Below are 17,630 nucleotides of genomic sequence, written 5' to 3'. Positions count from 1 at the left end.
TCACACGAACTTGCCTCCCCTCCATTGACTCCATCTACACCTTCTGCTGCCTGGGGAAAGCGGGCAGCACAATCAACGACGCCTCCCACCCGGCTTACTCACTGTTCCAACTTCTTCCAATGGGCAGGAGATACCGAAGTTTGAGATAACGCATGAACAGCTTCTTCCCCGCTGTTAGCGGACTCCTAAACGATCCTCTTATGGACTGACCTCATGAACACTACACCCCTGTATGCTTCACCCGATGCCGGTGTTATGGAGTTACATTGTGTAACATGTGTTGCCCTATTATGTATTTTCTTTTATTTCCTTTCCTTTTCATGTACTTAATGATCTGTTGAGCTGCTCGCAGAAGAATACATATCACTGTACCTTGGAGAACGTGACAATATACAAAATAAAATCCAAGGAGACCGTCCGAATATATTAGCCAGAAAACCATGGTCTCTTATCTCATTAAGTTAACTTATGTGTGGCATCTTGTCGAACGCGTTATTGGATATCCAAGTATATTACACCTTTTGGGTCTCCTTTATTTATCCTGGTGATTAACGCCGCAAAGAATTCCAATTAATCTGTCGTCCATGACGTTCCCTTCATAAAGCCGTGCTGAATCTGCTTGATTCTGAGATTCTGATTGAACACCCACACAAACTTTGCCTCCAGCCTGGAGCTCAATGTCTGAAGATAGTGTTTGACTTTCTAATGAAAACGATTGTAGTTTGAACAATTTCCTGTAGTTCCTTTGATTATCTCCAGGCCTGTCGGGAAGTTGCTGGGTGACAGGTACAATATTGTAGTGTGGAAAATGGAAAAGAAAATTGGTGCTATGACGCACCCTTTGTTTGTCTGCAGTTCTTATTGAGCCGGGTTTGTGTTGATTCACTTGGTGAGGATCACTGACTCTATGTGATTGCCGAACAGGCAGAGGATGTGACACATGCCCGTGAGCAGCTAAATTTGAGGATGATGCTCCATGAATCTTCACGGCTAGCAATGTGAAGGACTTTTGCGACATCGAAAATGACCATATCCGGCAGCTGGAGCTTTCCGTGTATTTTCTGTGATCTGGGAAAAAGGGTATCATCAAAAACAGAACTGAAATGGAAATATTGACAGTGATTATTGACAGGGTGAAAACATCAGCTTCCTCTTTGCAGCGGATGGAAACGGCGTCTGACGTCGAGGAATTTAACGTTGAGTCCATGTGGTAGACCTGCTGCGGTCACTTCACACAGAAATCTGGTGGAACTTCCTGATAACCCAGTCATCACGTGACCACTCGGTCTGCGCAGGTCTCTTTCTGTGTTGTAAGATTCTTCGATTCCATTACTTTAATTTTGACCGAGACTGGGAAGTTATGTACTGGTCCATTCAAAAAACATGAATTTATCGCATATTTCCTTTGCAACTGATATTGTGACACAAAAGTAGAACAGTGCGTTATGGAAGGTGAGATTTTCGTGCAGCTCAAGGCGTTGCCCCAAATCTCATGGTCTTTTTCCATGTTAATTCTACCCTTCCCAAATAAAGACTGGGACATCGTTCATTGCATTACTGGAATACCTGGAGTACATTTTACAATGCTTTCTACAAACGAGCGGTCAGCTGCAATGGCCGAGTGGTTAAGGCGTTGGACTCGAAATCCAATGGGGTTTCCCCGCGTAGTTTCGAATCCTACTCGCAGCGGCTATGATCCGAAATCTTTACTCGGTTTGGAGCAATCTGTTTGCAGAACACGATGTCAGTCTAAGTATCAATTTGAAGTTCTTGTTCATTCAATGTATTCGGATTAAATGTCTGTGTCATGACAGAAGAACCTTCCTTTTTCTCATTCTGCTTTCGCTCTGAATTTTCTTATTTGTCAGGATAGTTTCACAACCTCAGTCACGTTCATATTAACTTCACCGGGCACCAGAATTGTGAAAATCGATGATAACAAAGCTTCAAATTTATTTTTGTCTGTCATTTGTTAGATCTTTTTGTTCTCTTATTTTGAAATTGACCAGCTCGCATAAATTTCTAAATAAATCGGCGCAACAATGGCCGGTAATCGAACGCTGGTTAACCACCGGGAACACCGCGGTGCTCCCCACTATGCCGGTTCAGGCGATGGACTAGAAATCCATTGGGCTTTCCCCGCGGAGGTTCGAATCCTGATGACAACGTGTCTTCCTTTACTCATGCAATTTACAAATTCACGCAAGTTTCGTTGTCATAAGTTATGCCTTACATGGAAAGCTGTGAGGTAGTGTAAAACACAAAAATGTCAAAGGAACTTTCGTGAAAATGTGTCGAACGGCAAGACTTCTCTGCCGTTCTTAATGGCCGCTGATCTCGCCGACAAATGAGCAAAATGTCTGGATATCATTTTATTGTTCAAATCAAAGGCTAATGGATGAATAGAACGAGGTGCGAGCAGGCAGTGGGACTGCACCGGCTACCTTCCACACTTCAACCATCTGCGGCTTAGTTGGATGGGCCATGTTTACTAGGCCTTTACTTTCCAGACATTAGGTGGAGTTATGGGCAGGGCATGGACAGGGTATGAAATGAAATATGAAATATGAAAATCGCTGATTGTCACAAGTAGGCTTCAAATGAAGTTACTGTGAAAAACCCCTAGTCGCCACATTCCGGCGCCTGTTCGGGGAGGCAGGTACGGGAACGGTATGATGCTCGTTCGGAGGGTCGGTCACCACTTAATGGACCGAATAGCCCCACTCTGCCCGCTAGGGAATCGATGTTTCAATTAATTACAGCAGCTCATTGGAGAGATTTGCCCAGACAATGGACTGGAGGAATGAATGTCGCCTCTGATATGACAGCCTGGAAGTTGAGAACGAGAAACTAGTAATCGGATATTTCCACTGACGGTGAATGACTCCGAAACAAGGGTCTCCAATCCCTTTGCTCCTCCAAGGTCTATCGTTTCTCACCATCTGCAAAGTACACCAATTTCCCACTGGTCCTGCAATGTGAGGCTGTTGTGTAACCCCGCACATCTTTACTGACTGCCTCTGCGTCTACTATTCATTGCATTTCCAGCCTGTATTCTACTGGCACATATCAGTTTATTTCGTTCTAGCCGAGGAATTCACATATTCCTTTTTCATATCTCCGCAAATCTAAATTGCAGAATGGATGCGACAAATGACAGAAGAATATAAAATCTTCGAGTTCCTCCCGCTGAAGAACGCACTCCGATGGCATCTTCAACGTAGCTGTTGCAGGTATTGGATAATATCAAGCTCTAAATAAAACAATATTTATGATTACTATTGCGACGTTTGCATTTGAATTTTATGTGTAGGAGCATGATAGTGCGTTGAATAATAGAATAATTGTGTATTTATTTCTGTTATCTCTCAATCTGTTTGTGTTGAGCTGCTTTGTGTATCAATGTGTTTTGACCTGATTGAAAACTGAAGGAAAGATGTTGCCTTTTCTTTTCCTGTCTTTTCTGTGACTCTGTTCCAATTATGGCAATCAATAAGTTTGCCCACCTTTCTTTTGATATCTATGTTCTAATGCTCAGAGTCGCCAGGTGTCATATGATACCACTACAAGGTTCAACCGGCTATTGATCAAAGAGCCAAACACCAGTTAGATAGTTCAAGGTCAAGGGTACTTTATTTACACACAATTAGTCATGCAACATAAACACTGCTAGTTAACTATACCTATCGACTAAGACAACCTGTACTTAACTTCAGGCACCCGGCTTAGGTCAGAGGAACAGTGGCTGCTGTCCGATTCTGGAACACTCGAGTCTGGAGAAATAAGTGCTGCTCAGCTCGGCTCATCCGTCTGGTAGCGAGCGTTGAACTTGCACTTACGTCTGGTGTTACTGCACTTGGAAATGGTCGTGGCCGGGGCGCCAGGTCCAAGAGAGGACGAATATCTGGCAAACTCTTCTACTTATACTTGGGGGGGGGGGGGGGGGGCTTCGTGTTCTTTTGGCGGTCCTTCAGTTTGGGCCCCACTAATTGGGTGATCCCTGATCACTCTGTTCAATTCCTAACCAATAAGTTGGTGAGGACCTGGATGGCTGGCCGTGTTCCAAGCGGTCACTGACCCGGTTGCTTACGCTTCCCCTGAACAGTGAGTGGCGCTGAAATGTCTGGGACTGTACCGGTCGCTCGAGTACCAGTCCTTTGTTTTGGTGAAGATGGGCCATCAAATGCTAATCGGCCGCATCAAAATGCTAATTGGTCGGAGTTTCGATAACGTCTGGATTTCTTGCTTGCAAATATACATCTCAGGCTCTGAGCCTGCCTGAGCCTTGCCTTGTCCGTTTTACCCGCTAGGCTTTGCGCGTTTCTCTGTCCCTAGTTGTAAGTGGCCATTCCAGATGGCTACACTCCGTCCTCTTGATCCTCATCGCGAAGCGTGAAGGATCACAATACTGGGTCTTCTCCTGTTCTCTGAAATGCCGGGTACCCTCAATCAAGGACAGGTTCTACCCTACTCTGTGCCACGGGTCGAAAGCATTTACCTAAATCTCCCTGATACAACACGTACCTAAATATTCCTAAGGGGCCTCTTAACATTCAATCCTATATTCCATTCTCCTTATAAATAATATAAAAGGAGAACCTCTAACTGTGTCTCAGTAAACTACCCTCATGCTGCTATTTAACAATCAAAGAACTTATCTTGCAGCACAAAAATCCAATAGCAGTATCACATTTCTTCATATCACTAACATTCATATACAGAAAATTAACTTTATTAACGAAGCAACAACTGTGGAATTTATGAAATAAAAAAGTTCAGAAAGAGTGTGGGGTTTGCTGGAGTCCGAGGATAGGGACTCTAACTGTGTATACTGGAGGGCGGGAGGCTCTCCTTCTCCATTTCCGCAATCTGATTGCCTGGGTGACTCTGAAGAATATGGCTATCACTAGTAAGGCTTCTACTGTTTTTGACAGGGAGTACCATTTAATCAGATTCTCACACCATGTGGGGGTATCGGTGGCTGGGTCTATGTGTGATGTCGTGTCCAGGCTGGGGTTGTTGTGTTGGGTAGTCGTGTTCGGGGCCTCTGTGGTGAGGGAGGTAGAGGTAGGTAACTCGCGCAACTGTATTGTTCCAGCTACGGTCATGATGCAGATCATCAGGGTCGTCTTCATCTTGTTCAGACTTTTCTCCGTCTGTAGGTATCTTCGTATCTTCTTCGGGGAGCAAGCAAAATGTCTGTTATTATCTTGTTGCTTAACATCTCGTTTGTCTGTCTGTTTCTCCTTAACGTCAATTTCCCGTTAGAATCGTCACCATATGTGACTCCCTCATTTTATTTGTATACCAACTATTTGCGGAGACAAGACATCCGAAAAACAAATTCTGTCACAGTGCGAGCAGTCTCGCAGCTGTTGTTTGATGGGCTGAGTGGACGAACAATTTCTCCGTCCTCTGCAAACTCGTTTTTCCAACGAAGTGATTCTGACATGTAAATAGTAGGTGAGGGATAACAACCGAAGGGTTGCCTGAAAGGGGCAAAGTTGTGGCAAAATGCATTCTTTAAACCACAGGAGTGAAAAAGAACAGCAAAGAGATTCGAAAATAATTCTCTGAATGGAGTGCGTATGATCCGCGGCAGGGCAAGAATGGGTGGAATCCCCGGGTAGGGTGGTGACCAGTGCCTTTACACCACTCCCCGATCTTGGCTGACCAAATGTATAAGGGGTCCTCAGGCAGGGCGGCGATAAATGCCGTTACTCTACTGCCTGAGTGACCTTCCAAGAGCGGTACGAATTTGGAAATTTGTTTTCTTAACTGCCATGTGGCGTCAGAAGAGTAGTTATTACTGTATCAGGAAAGTATTCGTGAGGCTGACACAAAATCGTACAAGAGAGAATATACAACATTTAAAAACGAAGTAAAGAACAAAAGCGGGCAGGTTCCATTAGAGTATAGGACACCGTAAATCTCAATCGGTTCCTGTCTCTCATCATCTGGACACCTCAAGGTTCCATTCTGAAAAGGGTTTCAAAGGGGTTACCATGGTGGGAGTCAGACATGGAGTCATCAGCATCTCCCAGGTGCCAAACTCGCGTGTAGAGTTTCCGTGCTAACACCGCGTTTGCCGATGTGGGGTCCATTTCATCATTCCGTGTCAGACGACAGGAATGATCGCTTTGCCAGTGTTTCATGTTCCATATGGCGGTCTGGGCAAGGGGGTTGTCCCTATCGGCGGGTGGTGGGTCAGTTTCCGGTGTGGGCAAATAAATCGTCACGAAGGGGATCAATGTATCCTGATCGGTGTTTCTGGGGCTGCAAAGACTGGGGTCTGGCCTGTGTGTCCATTGTTCGGTTTTCTCATGGGCTTCAGTTGTGCTGTCGCTGTCAGCAGAATCAAGCGTCAGGGTGAAATTTGATTCTCGGCGCCCGGTCAAGGTTGTGTGTGTGGACGTGCTGCTGCTGCTGGGGGAGGGGGGATTGGGTTGTCAGTGGGCGGGTCTTCATTGTCTGCCATCGCCGACGAGAGGTGGTGCGAGTGGCTGCACTGGGTTCCATAAACCTTAAGCTGATTTGCATGGAACCATCCTGATTTTCCGTTCGGATACGTGATTTCATAAACTGGGGGGCTTACTTTGTCCGAGGTTGAATAGGGACTTGCAAATTTAGGGGAGAGGAATGAGCTGTGGTTGTATAAGGTGACCATTACTTGCTGTCCGACTGTATACTCTGTCGGGTGTACTGTCTTATCAAAGCAGGCTTTACTCTGCTTTCATTTTGCACCTAGTCGAACAGCTGCAGCGACTTGTGCTGCTTTAATATTTTCTACCATGTGCTGGACTGCTTTCTCATGGGTCAGGGTGGGGACTGCGGGGCTAGCCAAATCAAGTCCAAATAAATACTCGGTACACTTCATGGGTCGTCCGGTTATGAGAGTATATGTGGACGTGCGATTTTCTCAGGGTATATCCTGTTGAACTCGACACTGTGTTCCGAACAAACATCAGTGCGAATGGGAGAACTGTGTGCCATGTCGTGTTGTGCTGCTGCACCGTTTTCTTAAGTGTTGCCTTTAGTGTTCGATTCGTGTGTTCCACAATGCCGCTGGACTGCGGGTGATAGGCAATGTGGAACTTATGCATTATACCAAAAATGGGCATAACGTTTTTCATAACCCTGCCTGTAAAGTACGAACCTTGGTCCGACACAGTACTACAGGGGAGTCCCCATCTGGTGACAATTTGCTCGGTTAGGATCTTTGCCGTGGGCTTGGCTGTATTTGTTCTCGAGGGGAAATTTTCGACACATTTCGTAAATGTATCGCTTACAACCAACACATATTTGTATCCATTTCTGCAGGGTGGGGGGCGGGGTGGAGGGAACCAATATAATCTAGCTGAAGGTTTGTCCACGGGCCATTCACAGGGCGGGTGTGTCGTAGCTGGGCTTTTTTCGCATATCTATCCGGGCTGTTCTGTGCACAAATCAAGCAATTTTCAACGTAATGGGATACGTCGGTTTTAAAATCAGGCCACCAGCAGAGAGGTCTGAGGTGGGCAAGGGTGGATTCAATTCCTTGGTGTCCATATCCGTCATGGAAATAACAAAATATTTGGTTCCTGTCCTGGGTGGGGACTACAGAAATGCCATCTTTTAAAACGATTCCATCATGGATCGTTAAACAATTCCTAACATTTTCGCAGGGAGCTGAGAAGTTTCCTTTTAAAATTCCCTTCAATGTCTCGTCTTCCTTCTGGGCCTGGGTTAAGTCTTGGATGTTGGTCTGTGAGACCTGAACTGTGTGTACTGGGGCAGTCTCGGGAAGTTGCCAAAAGTGGCCATGTCGTGAGCCTGCCTTCGCTTGGGCATCAGCTTTCATGTTGCCGGGTGGGGAGGAACGATGGTGACGTCTTACTTTTACCGCACCATATTTTCTGCCTCTCGCATTCTGAAGGATATATTTGATCAATGGGGCTGAGGGTAGAGGTTTTCCGTTGGCGGAAATTAATCCTTTAGACTCCCACAGGGATAGGAATTCTGTTAGGCTGTTGCAGACATGCAAACTGTCTGAATATATGTCTGCTGGGGTCGGGAACGAATCGGGGTGCTGGACAATGTAAGCGATGGCTGCTAACTCGGCTGCCTGCGAACCTAAGTGCCCAGGTACTTTAAAGCAATTTCTTCTGAAGCGCGTCCCTGCGCATCCTCGACATAAATACCACATCCTGTGATCCTTTTTCCATCAAGGACTGTGGAGGAGCCATCTACATAGATTCTCAATGCTTTGTCTGTGTTCGTCTATCGTCGGATGCCTGTCTTTTTTGGTACCGATTTGGGAACAAAGGGGCCTGTACTGTGCTTGGGGGCTATGATCTCGCACTCATGTGGGGTTCCTGCATCGTGCAAATGGTCGGCCAGAAACATGTGCGTTTTTGTCCGTTTTACCGTAATGTCGCTTCCTTGTACGAGTAGGATCCATCGTGCTGTTTGAATGTCGCTTACTGTGCCGTCTTTTAGTCTGCGTCCAGTAAAAGCTGTGTCGGGGTATGCTCGGTCAAAATGGTTACTGGGTTGAGTCCGGTTATGTACGAGAAGCACTGTACTGCCCAGAAAACTGCTAACAGCTTTCGCAGGCTGAAAATCCCTGCTCGACTGCATCTAAAACACGTGAGGCATAGGATATGGGTCCGAAACGATCGTGCCTTTCCTGCAGGAGTACGACCAAAAGGGTTCGGTCGGTGGTCGCTACCTCTATCGCATATGGGGAGTGTGGATCTGGGGCTTGCAAGGCGGGGATTGTGCTCAGGGCGCGATTTAAAACATTCATGGCATCCTGTGCTGTGGAAGCCATTTCCATGGGGCCTGTTTCTTTCTGAGCTCGGAAAGTGGGGCTGCTTTCGCGGCGAATCCGTCTATGGGGTTTCTACAAGATCCAACCACTCCTAAAAATGACCGGAGTGCTGTAACATTCTGGGGCAAAGGCAAATTTAGAATGGAATCTATGCGTTTGTATTCTATTTTACTCTTCCCATGCGTGATGACCGTACCTACATTTGTGAAATTTCCATGGAGGATTTGGGCTTTCTTGGAGTTAATTTTGCATTCAATTGTTGTGAGTAGTCCTAATAATTCTGAAAGAAGCAAGATGTGCGTTTCCTTGGTGTCCGTCTGTCGGAGCAAGTCATCCACATACTGAACAAGTCATTCAGGGCGGGAACATTTAGATAAGCCATTCGCCAATTGTCTGTGAAAAATGGAGGAGAAGTTGTGGAAGGCACGTCCACGTGTACTGCTGTCCCTGGAACGTGAACGCAAATTTATACTGGCAACCTTTGTCCAGTGGTATGGACCAAAAACCATTGCTAATGTCCAATACCGTGAAAACTTTCGACTGGAGTCCCTGTTTTAACATGGTCTCGGAGCTCGTGGCAACAGTGGGGGCTGCTAGGGGAGTCACTTTGTTCAATTCCCTGTAGTCGATGGTCAGTCGCCATGAACCGTCTGGTTTTCTTACTGGCCAAATCGGGGCATTGTTCGTCGATGCTACTGGTCGAATCACTCCTTGATTTAATAAGCTTTAATAAGCAATTACCTTGACTATCTCTCCCTCGGCTTGCTGGGGGAAGCCATACTGTTTCTGGGGCTTAGGATTGGGACCTGTTATGTTAACCACTCTTGGGAATTTGCCGCAGTCGTGCTTGTGCTGGGCAAACGCTGCTTTATGTCTCTTCAAGACCTCTCTAACCGCTTTGCCTGTGGTAATGGTTTGTGCATCAAACCAGTACTCTCCTAATGAGCTGAGTCAATGGGCATAATCTACTACTGTGAGCCTGGCGGGGCTCGCGCTGCTCTAGCCATTTCCCATATACATCTGTTGACTGGGTCCAATGAAAGGTTGGTGCACTCATGAAATCTATGCCTAGGATGTGTGTTCTGTTGTCTGGGGTAAATCTACAAAAATGATCAAGTGTTTTGTTTTAATATTGCCAATCTTTACATCCACTGGAGTTGACCTGTAAAGCGATGAAGGGTAATGGTGTCCGTAGTGGGCCATATCTATCTTTGGTACATGGTGGAGGAGTTTACCGTGGTTCAGGACCCTCCTGTATCCCAAAGGAACTCTACAGGGCGTCCCCGGATGGTGCATGCAACTACCGGTTTTCCGGAGTTATCCTAAAGTGTATCATGGACCCAGGTTGCGGAGCGCGAAGACCGTCAGTCGGTGCCATTCATGGCCGAATTATCTGGTCGGGTGCTAACACTGTGGATGGGTCTGGCATTGTTTCTGGGCGGGGGGGGGGGCGGGGGGGGCTTATTCCTTTGCTGCTTCGGGCGGTATTGCATTCTCGGGCATAATGTCCTTCGTGTCCACAATTATAACATTCCTATGCTTTAGCATGCTGCGTGCTTCTTCTACCTTAAGTTACCCATGCGGGGTCTTGGTGTGCCCTTACTGGGTTCATTGTGGCGCCCACTCTCTCCTGCTCTGTCGTTCTCTGTACAGATTGTTCCCAAGCTCTCGATCAGATCAACGTTTCCGACCCCACACTTCATTGTGTGCCGGGTCTGAGGAGTCGTAACTGGCACATCTTCTGTCCTGCTTCTGTGGCATGGGATACTAGTGTATGGGTCCATTTGACCGTATCGTCTGCTGATAAACGGGCGCGGGCTAACTCACCAAATACAGCAGTAAAGTGAATCCAAAGGTGTTCAGCAAAAGCTGTTGTATGCTCTCCCTTTTTCTGTCTGCACCGGTTGAGTCCTTCTACGCATCTCCTCTATTATAGTCAATGGCGTCTAAAATGGCTGTTTTCATGCCTTGGAGGCAACCACCTCCTACCGTTTGTGAGTTGGGAAGGGCTGAACTAACTGACGGGTCGAGGCACATAACTATGAGCGTTACCTCCTCCTTCTCATCTAAACTGTACATTAGTGTCTGTTGCTTCACTAGCTCGAAAAGGTGGTGTATGTCTGATGTGCGGTGGAAAGTCTCAATCTTATCGTCGGCATCTCTTAACTGGATGATGGTTAATGGGGTTGTATAAAGAAAATCGGGTTGGTCTTCCGTGCTGACCCTGCGCTGCATGGTGATGGGGTTCATTGTGTTGGGTGCTGCCTGTGCAGTCGGTGGTGCGGGTGCTTTTCTTTTCGGAGCCGGGGGGGGGGGGGCGGGAGGGGGGGGCTCTATTTTGATTTTCGATCTCACTCATGTACCGTTGGGCCGTTTCACTGAGTTCCTGCCAATCAGAGCCGTCTTCCTCATCTAGCTGTGGGCCAAAGGTGTCTCTGAACCCATTTTGAACAGATAGCAGGGATTGCAATTTTGCAATTTGCTGCCTGCACTTGGCATGACCCACCAACTCTGCCTCTGTCCCGTGGTGGAACTATGGAGTGCTCGGAGGGCTGCTTACAAATCATAGCACTGTTTCCTCAATTGTTCTAACTGGTTCGCTGTTTCTTCTCTTGCCATCACATCGCGTTGCGTGTCCTGGTAGGCCTTATCATAGTGAATTTGGAAGCTGCTACGGTGGGCGAGACAGGATTGGTGTGTCTTCTTGACATCATCCATCTCCTTGTCCTTCGCCGCTAGCTGGTACCGCAGCTGCACATTTAATCTCTCGCTTGCACTAATATCTCCCTATCTACATCTCTCCTTCTCCTCAAGCTGCTTACGGAGTGCCCTCATGACCTCCTCCGTGACACGCAATTGCCAGACAGGACACGATTGCCATCGGCTTACGAACCTTACTTAAACTTTTCTTGTGGATCTCTGTCAGGCTGTCCCACCAAGTCTGTCCTATGCTGCCAGGAACACTTGCCTCATTTGCGCAAATTTCCGACCATTGGGGCCATCCTTTCCCCTTTAGGTATCTCCTAAGCTCTTCTTCCCATACGGGACACTGTTCTGATCTGTTGCTCGCTGCACCCTCGGGTGCCTGTGGATGCATAGCGCATTCCATTGCCTTCATGGCAATCCCAACAATTACTTCTGTCTCTACCGGAAATTTGGAACAAGGGGGAATAAAGCGGTGATGCCAATACGGGTAAGGCTCAAGCTATTTTCCGGTTTACGCAACTCCCGAGAGTTTCACGCAAGAAAACCTATCGAGTTTACCTTATATCAATTAGTTAGTACGCATGCAGATTACACACTCCTGAATTTTGGAGGTTTGATCGATATTGGTTTCGCTTGTGGTTTCTTTTACTTTGAAAATTTGGATTTCTAATTCAAACACTTTTGTGGGTTCTCTCGGAGTGACACGGTCACGTTTGGGTCAATTCCCGTCAGGTGTCGCCAGTGACTGTTGCCTTTTATTCCCCTGTCTTTTTCTGTGGCTCTGTTCCAATTATGGCAATCAGTTAGTTTGCCCTCCTTTCTTTTGATATCTATGTTCTAATGCTCAGAGTCGCCAGGTATCAAATGATACCACCACAAGGTTCAACCGACTATTGATCAAAGAGCCAAACCCGAGTCAGTTAATTCAAAGTGAAGGATACTTTATTTACACACAATTAGTCATGCAATATAAACACTACTAGTTAACTACACCTGTAATTAACTTCAGGCACCCGGCTTTGGTCAGAGGAACAGTGGCCGCTGTCTGATTCTGGATCTATCGAGTCTGGAGAAGGAAGTGCTGCTCAGCTAGGCTCATCCGTCTGGTAGCGAGCGTTGAACTTGGACTTGCTTCTGGTGTTGCTGCGAGTGGAGATGGTCGTTGCCAGGGCGCCAGGTCGAAAAGAGGTCGATCACATGGCGAACTCTTCTTCTTATACTTGGGGGTTTTCGCGCTCTTTTGGGCGGTCCTTCAGTTTGGACCCCACTAATTGGGTGATCCCTGATCACTCTGTTCGATTCCTAACCAATAGGTGGGCGGGGATCTGGATGGCTGAACGTGTGCCAAGCGGAATTGCTTTAGCTTCCCCTGAAAAGGGAGTGGCGCCGAAATGTCTGGGACTGTACGGTCTCTGGAGTACCAGTCCTTTGTTTACGTGAAAATGGGCCATCAAATGCTAATCGGCCCCACCAAAACGCTAATTGGTCGGAGTTTCGATACCGTCTGGACTTCTTGCTTGCAAATATACATCTCAAGCTCCGTGACTGGCTGAGTCTTGCCTTGTCCGTTTTAGGCTTTGCGAGTTTCTCTGTCCCTCGTGGTAAGTGGCCATCCCAGATGGCTACAAAGGCTGATTAAAACCCACCCCGATTAAATACGATTCACTCTAAATGCAGAGTACAGATCTACATAACCATCAGAATGCCGAAATACATTAAGATGCAGCACCGGAATTCAAAATGCGGCAGTACATTTTTGACATGTGGTTTCACCAGCAGTGTGTGCGGTTTGCATACGTCAGGGGACGCAACCCTGGCCTAGTGGTTAAGGCGATGGATTCATAATCCATCGGGATTTCTCTCCGCAGTTTCGAATCCTGATGACTTCAGGACTTTGAATGCCATCTGTCAGAGCAAATTTCACAAAATTAGATAATGATAAATCATAGATAAGGACATGCTTCGTTCAATGTTAATCTCCTTAATCGCGTCAAATATCAATTGTTCTGAGATCTCTGACAATAAATATTCGTCAAATTCTGCAATCTGTCCATGAACAACCCGCCCTTCAATCCATTTATTGTGACTTTAATTTCACTAAACCTACTTCTTTATCACAAATAAATAATAGGATTCGTGTACAGAATGTGATTCACACACAGTTTTCAGCTCTGAATTCAAATGTGATCCTTCTGTATCACGTGGTGATGGTTCTTCCGACATCCGAGGAACATCACTCCAGAACAATGGAGTGAAGCAGAAAATGAGAGTTGATACGCTGAAAGATGCCTTCGTACGAACAGAATATGGCGTTCGACTCATCGATCAACAGTTCCAACGCACCACAGCAAAAGACCGCACGGACCTCCTCAGATGACAAAAACTGGACACAACCGACAGAGTACCGTTCGTCGTCCAGTACTTCCCTGGAGCGGAGAAACTACGAAATCTTCTTTCCAGCCTACAACACGTCATCGATGAAGACGAACATCTTTCCAAGGTCATCCCCACACCTTCACAACTTGCCTTCAAACAACAGCGCAACTTCAAACAAACCATTGTTTGCAGCAAACTACCCAGGCTTCAGAACAACGACCACGCCAGCACACTACTCTGCCATGCCAATCTCGTCAAGATGTGCCAGATCATCGACATGGGTACCACCATTAAACATGAGAACACCACCCACCAGGTACGTGGTACATACTGGTTCGAGTTGACCAATGTTGTCTACCTCATACGCTGCAGGAAAGTTTGTCCCGAAGCGTGGTATATTGGCGAGACCATGTACAAGCTTGGACAACGGATGATCGGACATGGCACGACAATCGTCAGGCAGGAATGTTCCCTTCCAGTCGGGGAACACTTCAGCTGTCAAGGGCATTCAGGCTCTGATCTTTGGGTAAGCGTTCTCCAAGGCAGCATTCAGGTCGCGCGACAACGCAGAATGGCCGAGCAGAAACGTGTAGCCAAGTTCCACACTCATTGCTACGGCCTCAACCGGGACCTTTGATCCTTGTCACATTACATTCACCCCCACCCACCATCTGGCCTGGGTTTGCAAAACCATCCTACCATCTATCCTGGCTTGGGCAATTCACACTCCTCTTAAATCTGGGATCACCCCTGCAAGTGCATGCATTCTAAGTATCGTTTTGCATCTTTGACGTTGTCGATATATATGTTCCTGGAACCTACTTCTTCATTCACCTGAGGAAGGAGCAATGCTCTGAAAGCTAGTGATTTGAAACAAACCTGTTGGACTTTAACCTGGTCTTGTAAGATATCTTGCTGTGCTCACTGCAGTCCAACGCAGGCATCTCCACATCTTATCTAATTGTAACAAGACATCCTTGCTCCTGCACTGAAATGCTCTCGCGATGAAAGCCAACGTACCACTTGCCTTCTTTACCGCCTGCTGCACCTGCACGTTTATCTTCAGCGACTGGTGCACAGGGACACCCAGGTCTCGTGGCACATTCACATTTCCTAATTTATTGCCATCCACATAATAATCTACCTTCTTGTTTTTGCTACCAAAGTTGCGAACCTAACATTCATCCAAATTGTACTGCATCTGCCATTCATTTGCCCACTCACTCAACTTGTCCGAATCATGTGGAGTTACAGCAATTCTGCCTGTCAGTTGGCGTTTCGTAATAGTTGGATTCCGGCCTTGCGTGGCTATCCGTGTGGAGTTTCCACATTCTCCCCGTCTCTGCGGAAAGAGGATCTTCCGGGTGCTGCGGATTCGTACCTCATTTTAAAGCTATGCAGGCTAGGTGGATAGGCCATGGGCAATGCGTGGTGTTAGGGGAATAGGGCGGGCGGGGGATTGGGGTGGGGGTGGGGGGTTCTGGACAGAGGGCTGTTTCGGAGGGTCGGTGCAGACTTAATGGGCCGAATGACCTTCTTCGGAATTTGAGGGATTCTATGGATAACAAATGAGATTTGTCCTGAGTTCCACATGACCTGATCCTTAAGGCGCCTGAGCGATGTTCATCATGATGTGATCAAATGTTTGTACCACGTGGTTAAAGCGATACTCAATAATCCATTCTGCTCTGTACACGTGGTTTCAGCTCCCATCGTCGTCTGTAAAATATCTGTTGTGTCTCCCGAATTAGAAACTGTGTCTGTTCCTCTCATTCTCTGAGCCTTGATTTCCTCGGGGACTTCGTTGCCAGGGTGGGCCTCACACGCTGCTTCCTACCGGCTCTGCTGAATGGAGTCTTCGCTGTTCGGGGGACCGGGATTTGATTGTTATACCCCTCCCCCTGCCTTTCTAGAACTTTATCCGGCCCCCAGCCAATGAGGTCACAGTGTGTGAGTGGACCATTGAGTGGTGCCAATTTACTTAATATTACCCCAATGCGACTAACTTGGGTATTTGGTTCAGGAAGGGCCACCTTCTCAACCTCACCCCTCTCCCGAAGTGCAGCGGTTCTCAGGTTAAATCAACACCAGTCAGCTCTCCCCCTTAGAGGAGGAAACAGGCGCCGCAGTGCAGCGACTAGTGATTTTTCATTGTAACTTCATGGCTGTGTTAATGGAAACCTGTGTGGTACTAAAAACGTGGATTATTATTCGATTATTATATCTGTCAGTCTCTATTGCTGTCTGTGTGTGATTATATATGTCAGTCTCTGTTGCTGCCAGTCTGTTTCTCTCTGTGCGTGTGTGATTGTATCTGTCAGTGTCTGTTACTGTGTGTGATTGTGTGATTGTGCATGCCAGCCTCTGTTACTGTCTGTGAGTGCCTGATTCTATCTGTGAGCCTGTCATTTACCGTGTGAACGGCTTGCAATTCTTTGTTTCGGTATATGAGTATGTGGATGAATCTGTCAGCCTCGTTCTATCTGTGAGTGTGAGACAGTATCAATAAGTGTCTGCTACTGTCTGTGCGGCGCGATTGCAGCTATCAGTGTCTGTTCCTGTCTGTGAGTTTGTGTTGTATCTATAAGTGTCTATTACAGTTTGTGAGTGTCTGATTGTGTCTGTTACTGTCTGAGTGTGTGATTGCATCTATCAGTGTGCAGTGTTGCCGACGAATGTGTCATTTAATCTGTCGGTTTATGTTACTGTCTGTGAGTGTGTGAGTGCATCGATCACTGTATCTTACTGTCTGTGAGTTGTGATTATATCTGCCAGTGTTTGTTACTGACTGTGTGTGTGCGACTGTATCTGTCAGTGTCTCTTACTGTCTGTGATTATATCTATCAGTGCCTGTTACAATCAGTGAGTGTACTATTGGACCTGCTAGTGTCTGTTACTGTCTGTGAGTGTGTAATTGCCTCTATCAGCGTCTGTTACAGTCTGTGGGTGATCTATTGCATCTATCAGTGTCTTTTACAGTCTGTAAGTGTGCCATTCCATCTATAAGTGTCTGTGGCTGTCCGTGAGTGTGCAATTGCATCTTTCCGTGTCTGTGACTGTCCGTAAGAGTGCGATTGCATCTTTCAGTGTCTGTGAGTGTGTGATTGTATCTTTCAGTGCCTGTCGCTGTCTCTAAGTGTGTGGTTGTATCTGTCAGTGTCTGTGACTGTGAGTGTGTGATTGGATCTATCAGCGTGTGTCACTGTCTGTGCGTTGTCATTGTATCTATCAATGTTTGATACTATTTGTGAGTGTGTGATTGTATCTGTCAGCGTTGCTTACAGTCTATGAGTGTGTGATTGTATCTGTCAGTATCTGTTACTGTCTGAGTGTGTGATTGCATCTATCTGTTTCTGATACTGTCTCTGAATGTGTGATTATGCGTATCACTATATTTCACTAACTGTGAGTGTGCCATAGTACCTGTCAGCGTATGTCACTTTTTGTGACTGTGTGATTGTATCTGCCAGTGTTTGGGGTTTAACCGCTCAATGCCACCAGTTCTTCTTCGGTTACCCACTGCGCAGTCCAGGTTACCGTATTCACTTCTCCCATAATTCTCTTCAGCCACCTCTCCTGGATGAACCTTCTACTGTTTGTACACTGGAGGGGTCCTTCGGCTACTTATCTGTGAGAAGATCGCATATTAAATTTCCACGAAGTAAAGGAGCTGGACCACGTGGTTAAGGTGATGCACAATAATCCATTGCACGTGGATTCCAATCCCACCCTCGTC

At 46.7% G+C, this 17,630-nt stretch overlaps 1 non-coding gene across 1 annotated transcript; it reads left to right on the top strand.

Moving 5' to 3' along the window:
• Window positions 1-1,607: 1,607 nt before the first annotated feature.
• On the top strand, window positions 1,608-1,689 carry trnas-cga (transfer RNA serine (anticodon CGA)). Its single transcript has one exon. It is a non-coding gene; the product is annotated as a tRNA-Ser (tRNA).
• Window positions 1,690-17,630: the final 15,941 nt, after the last annotated feature.

Source organism: Scyliorhinus torazame, chromosome 24 (genome assembly GCF_047496885.1).
Source record: "Scyliorhinus torazame isolate Kashiwa2021f chromosome 24, sScyTor2.1, whole genome shotgun sequence".
In the NCBI taxonomy this organism is placed as follows: Eukaryota; Metazoa; Chordata; class Chondrichthyes; order Carcharhiniformes; family Scyliorhinidae; genus Scyliorhinus; species Scyliorhinus torazame.
The sequence above is the reverse complement of the archived record's forward strand: the minus strand, read 5'-3'. Positions and strand labels throughout refer to the sequence as shown.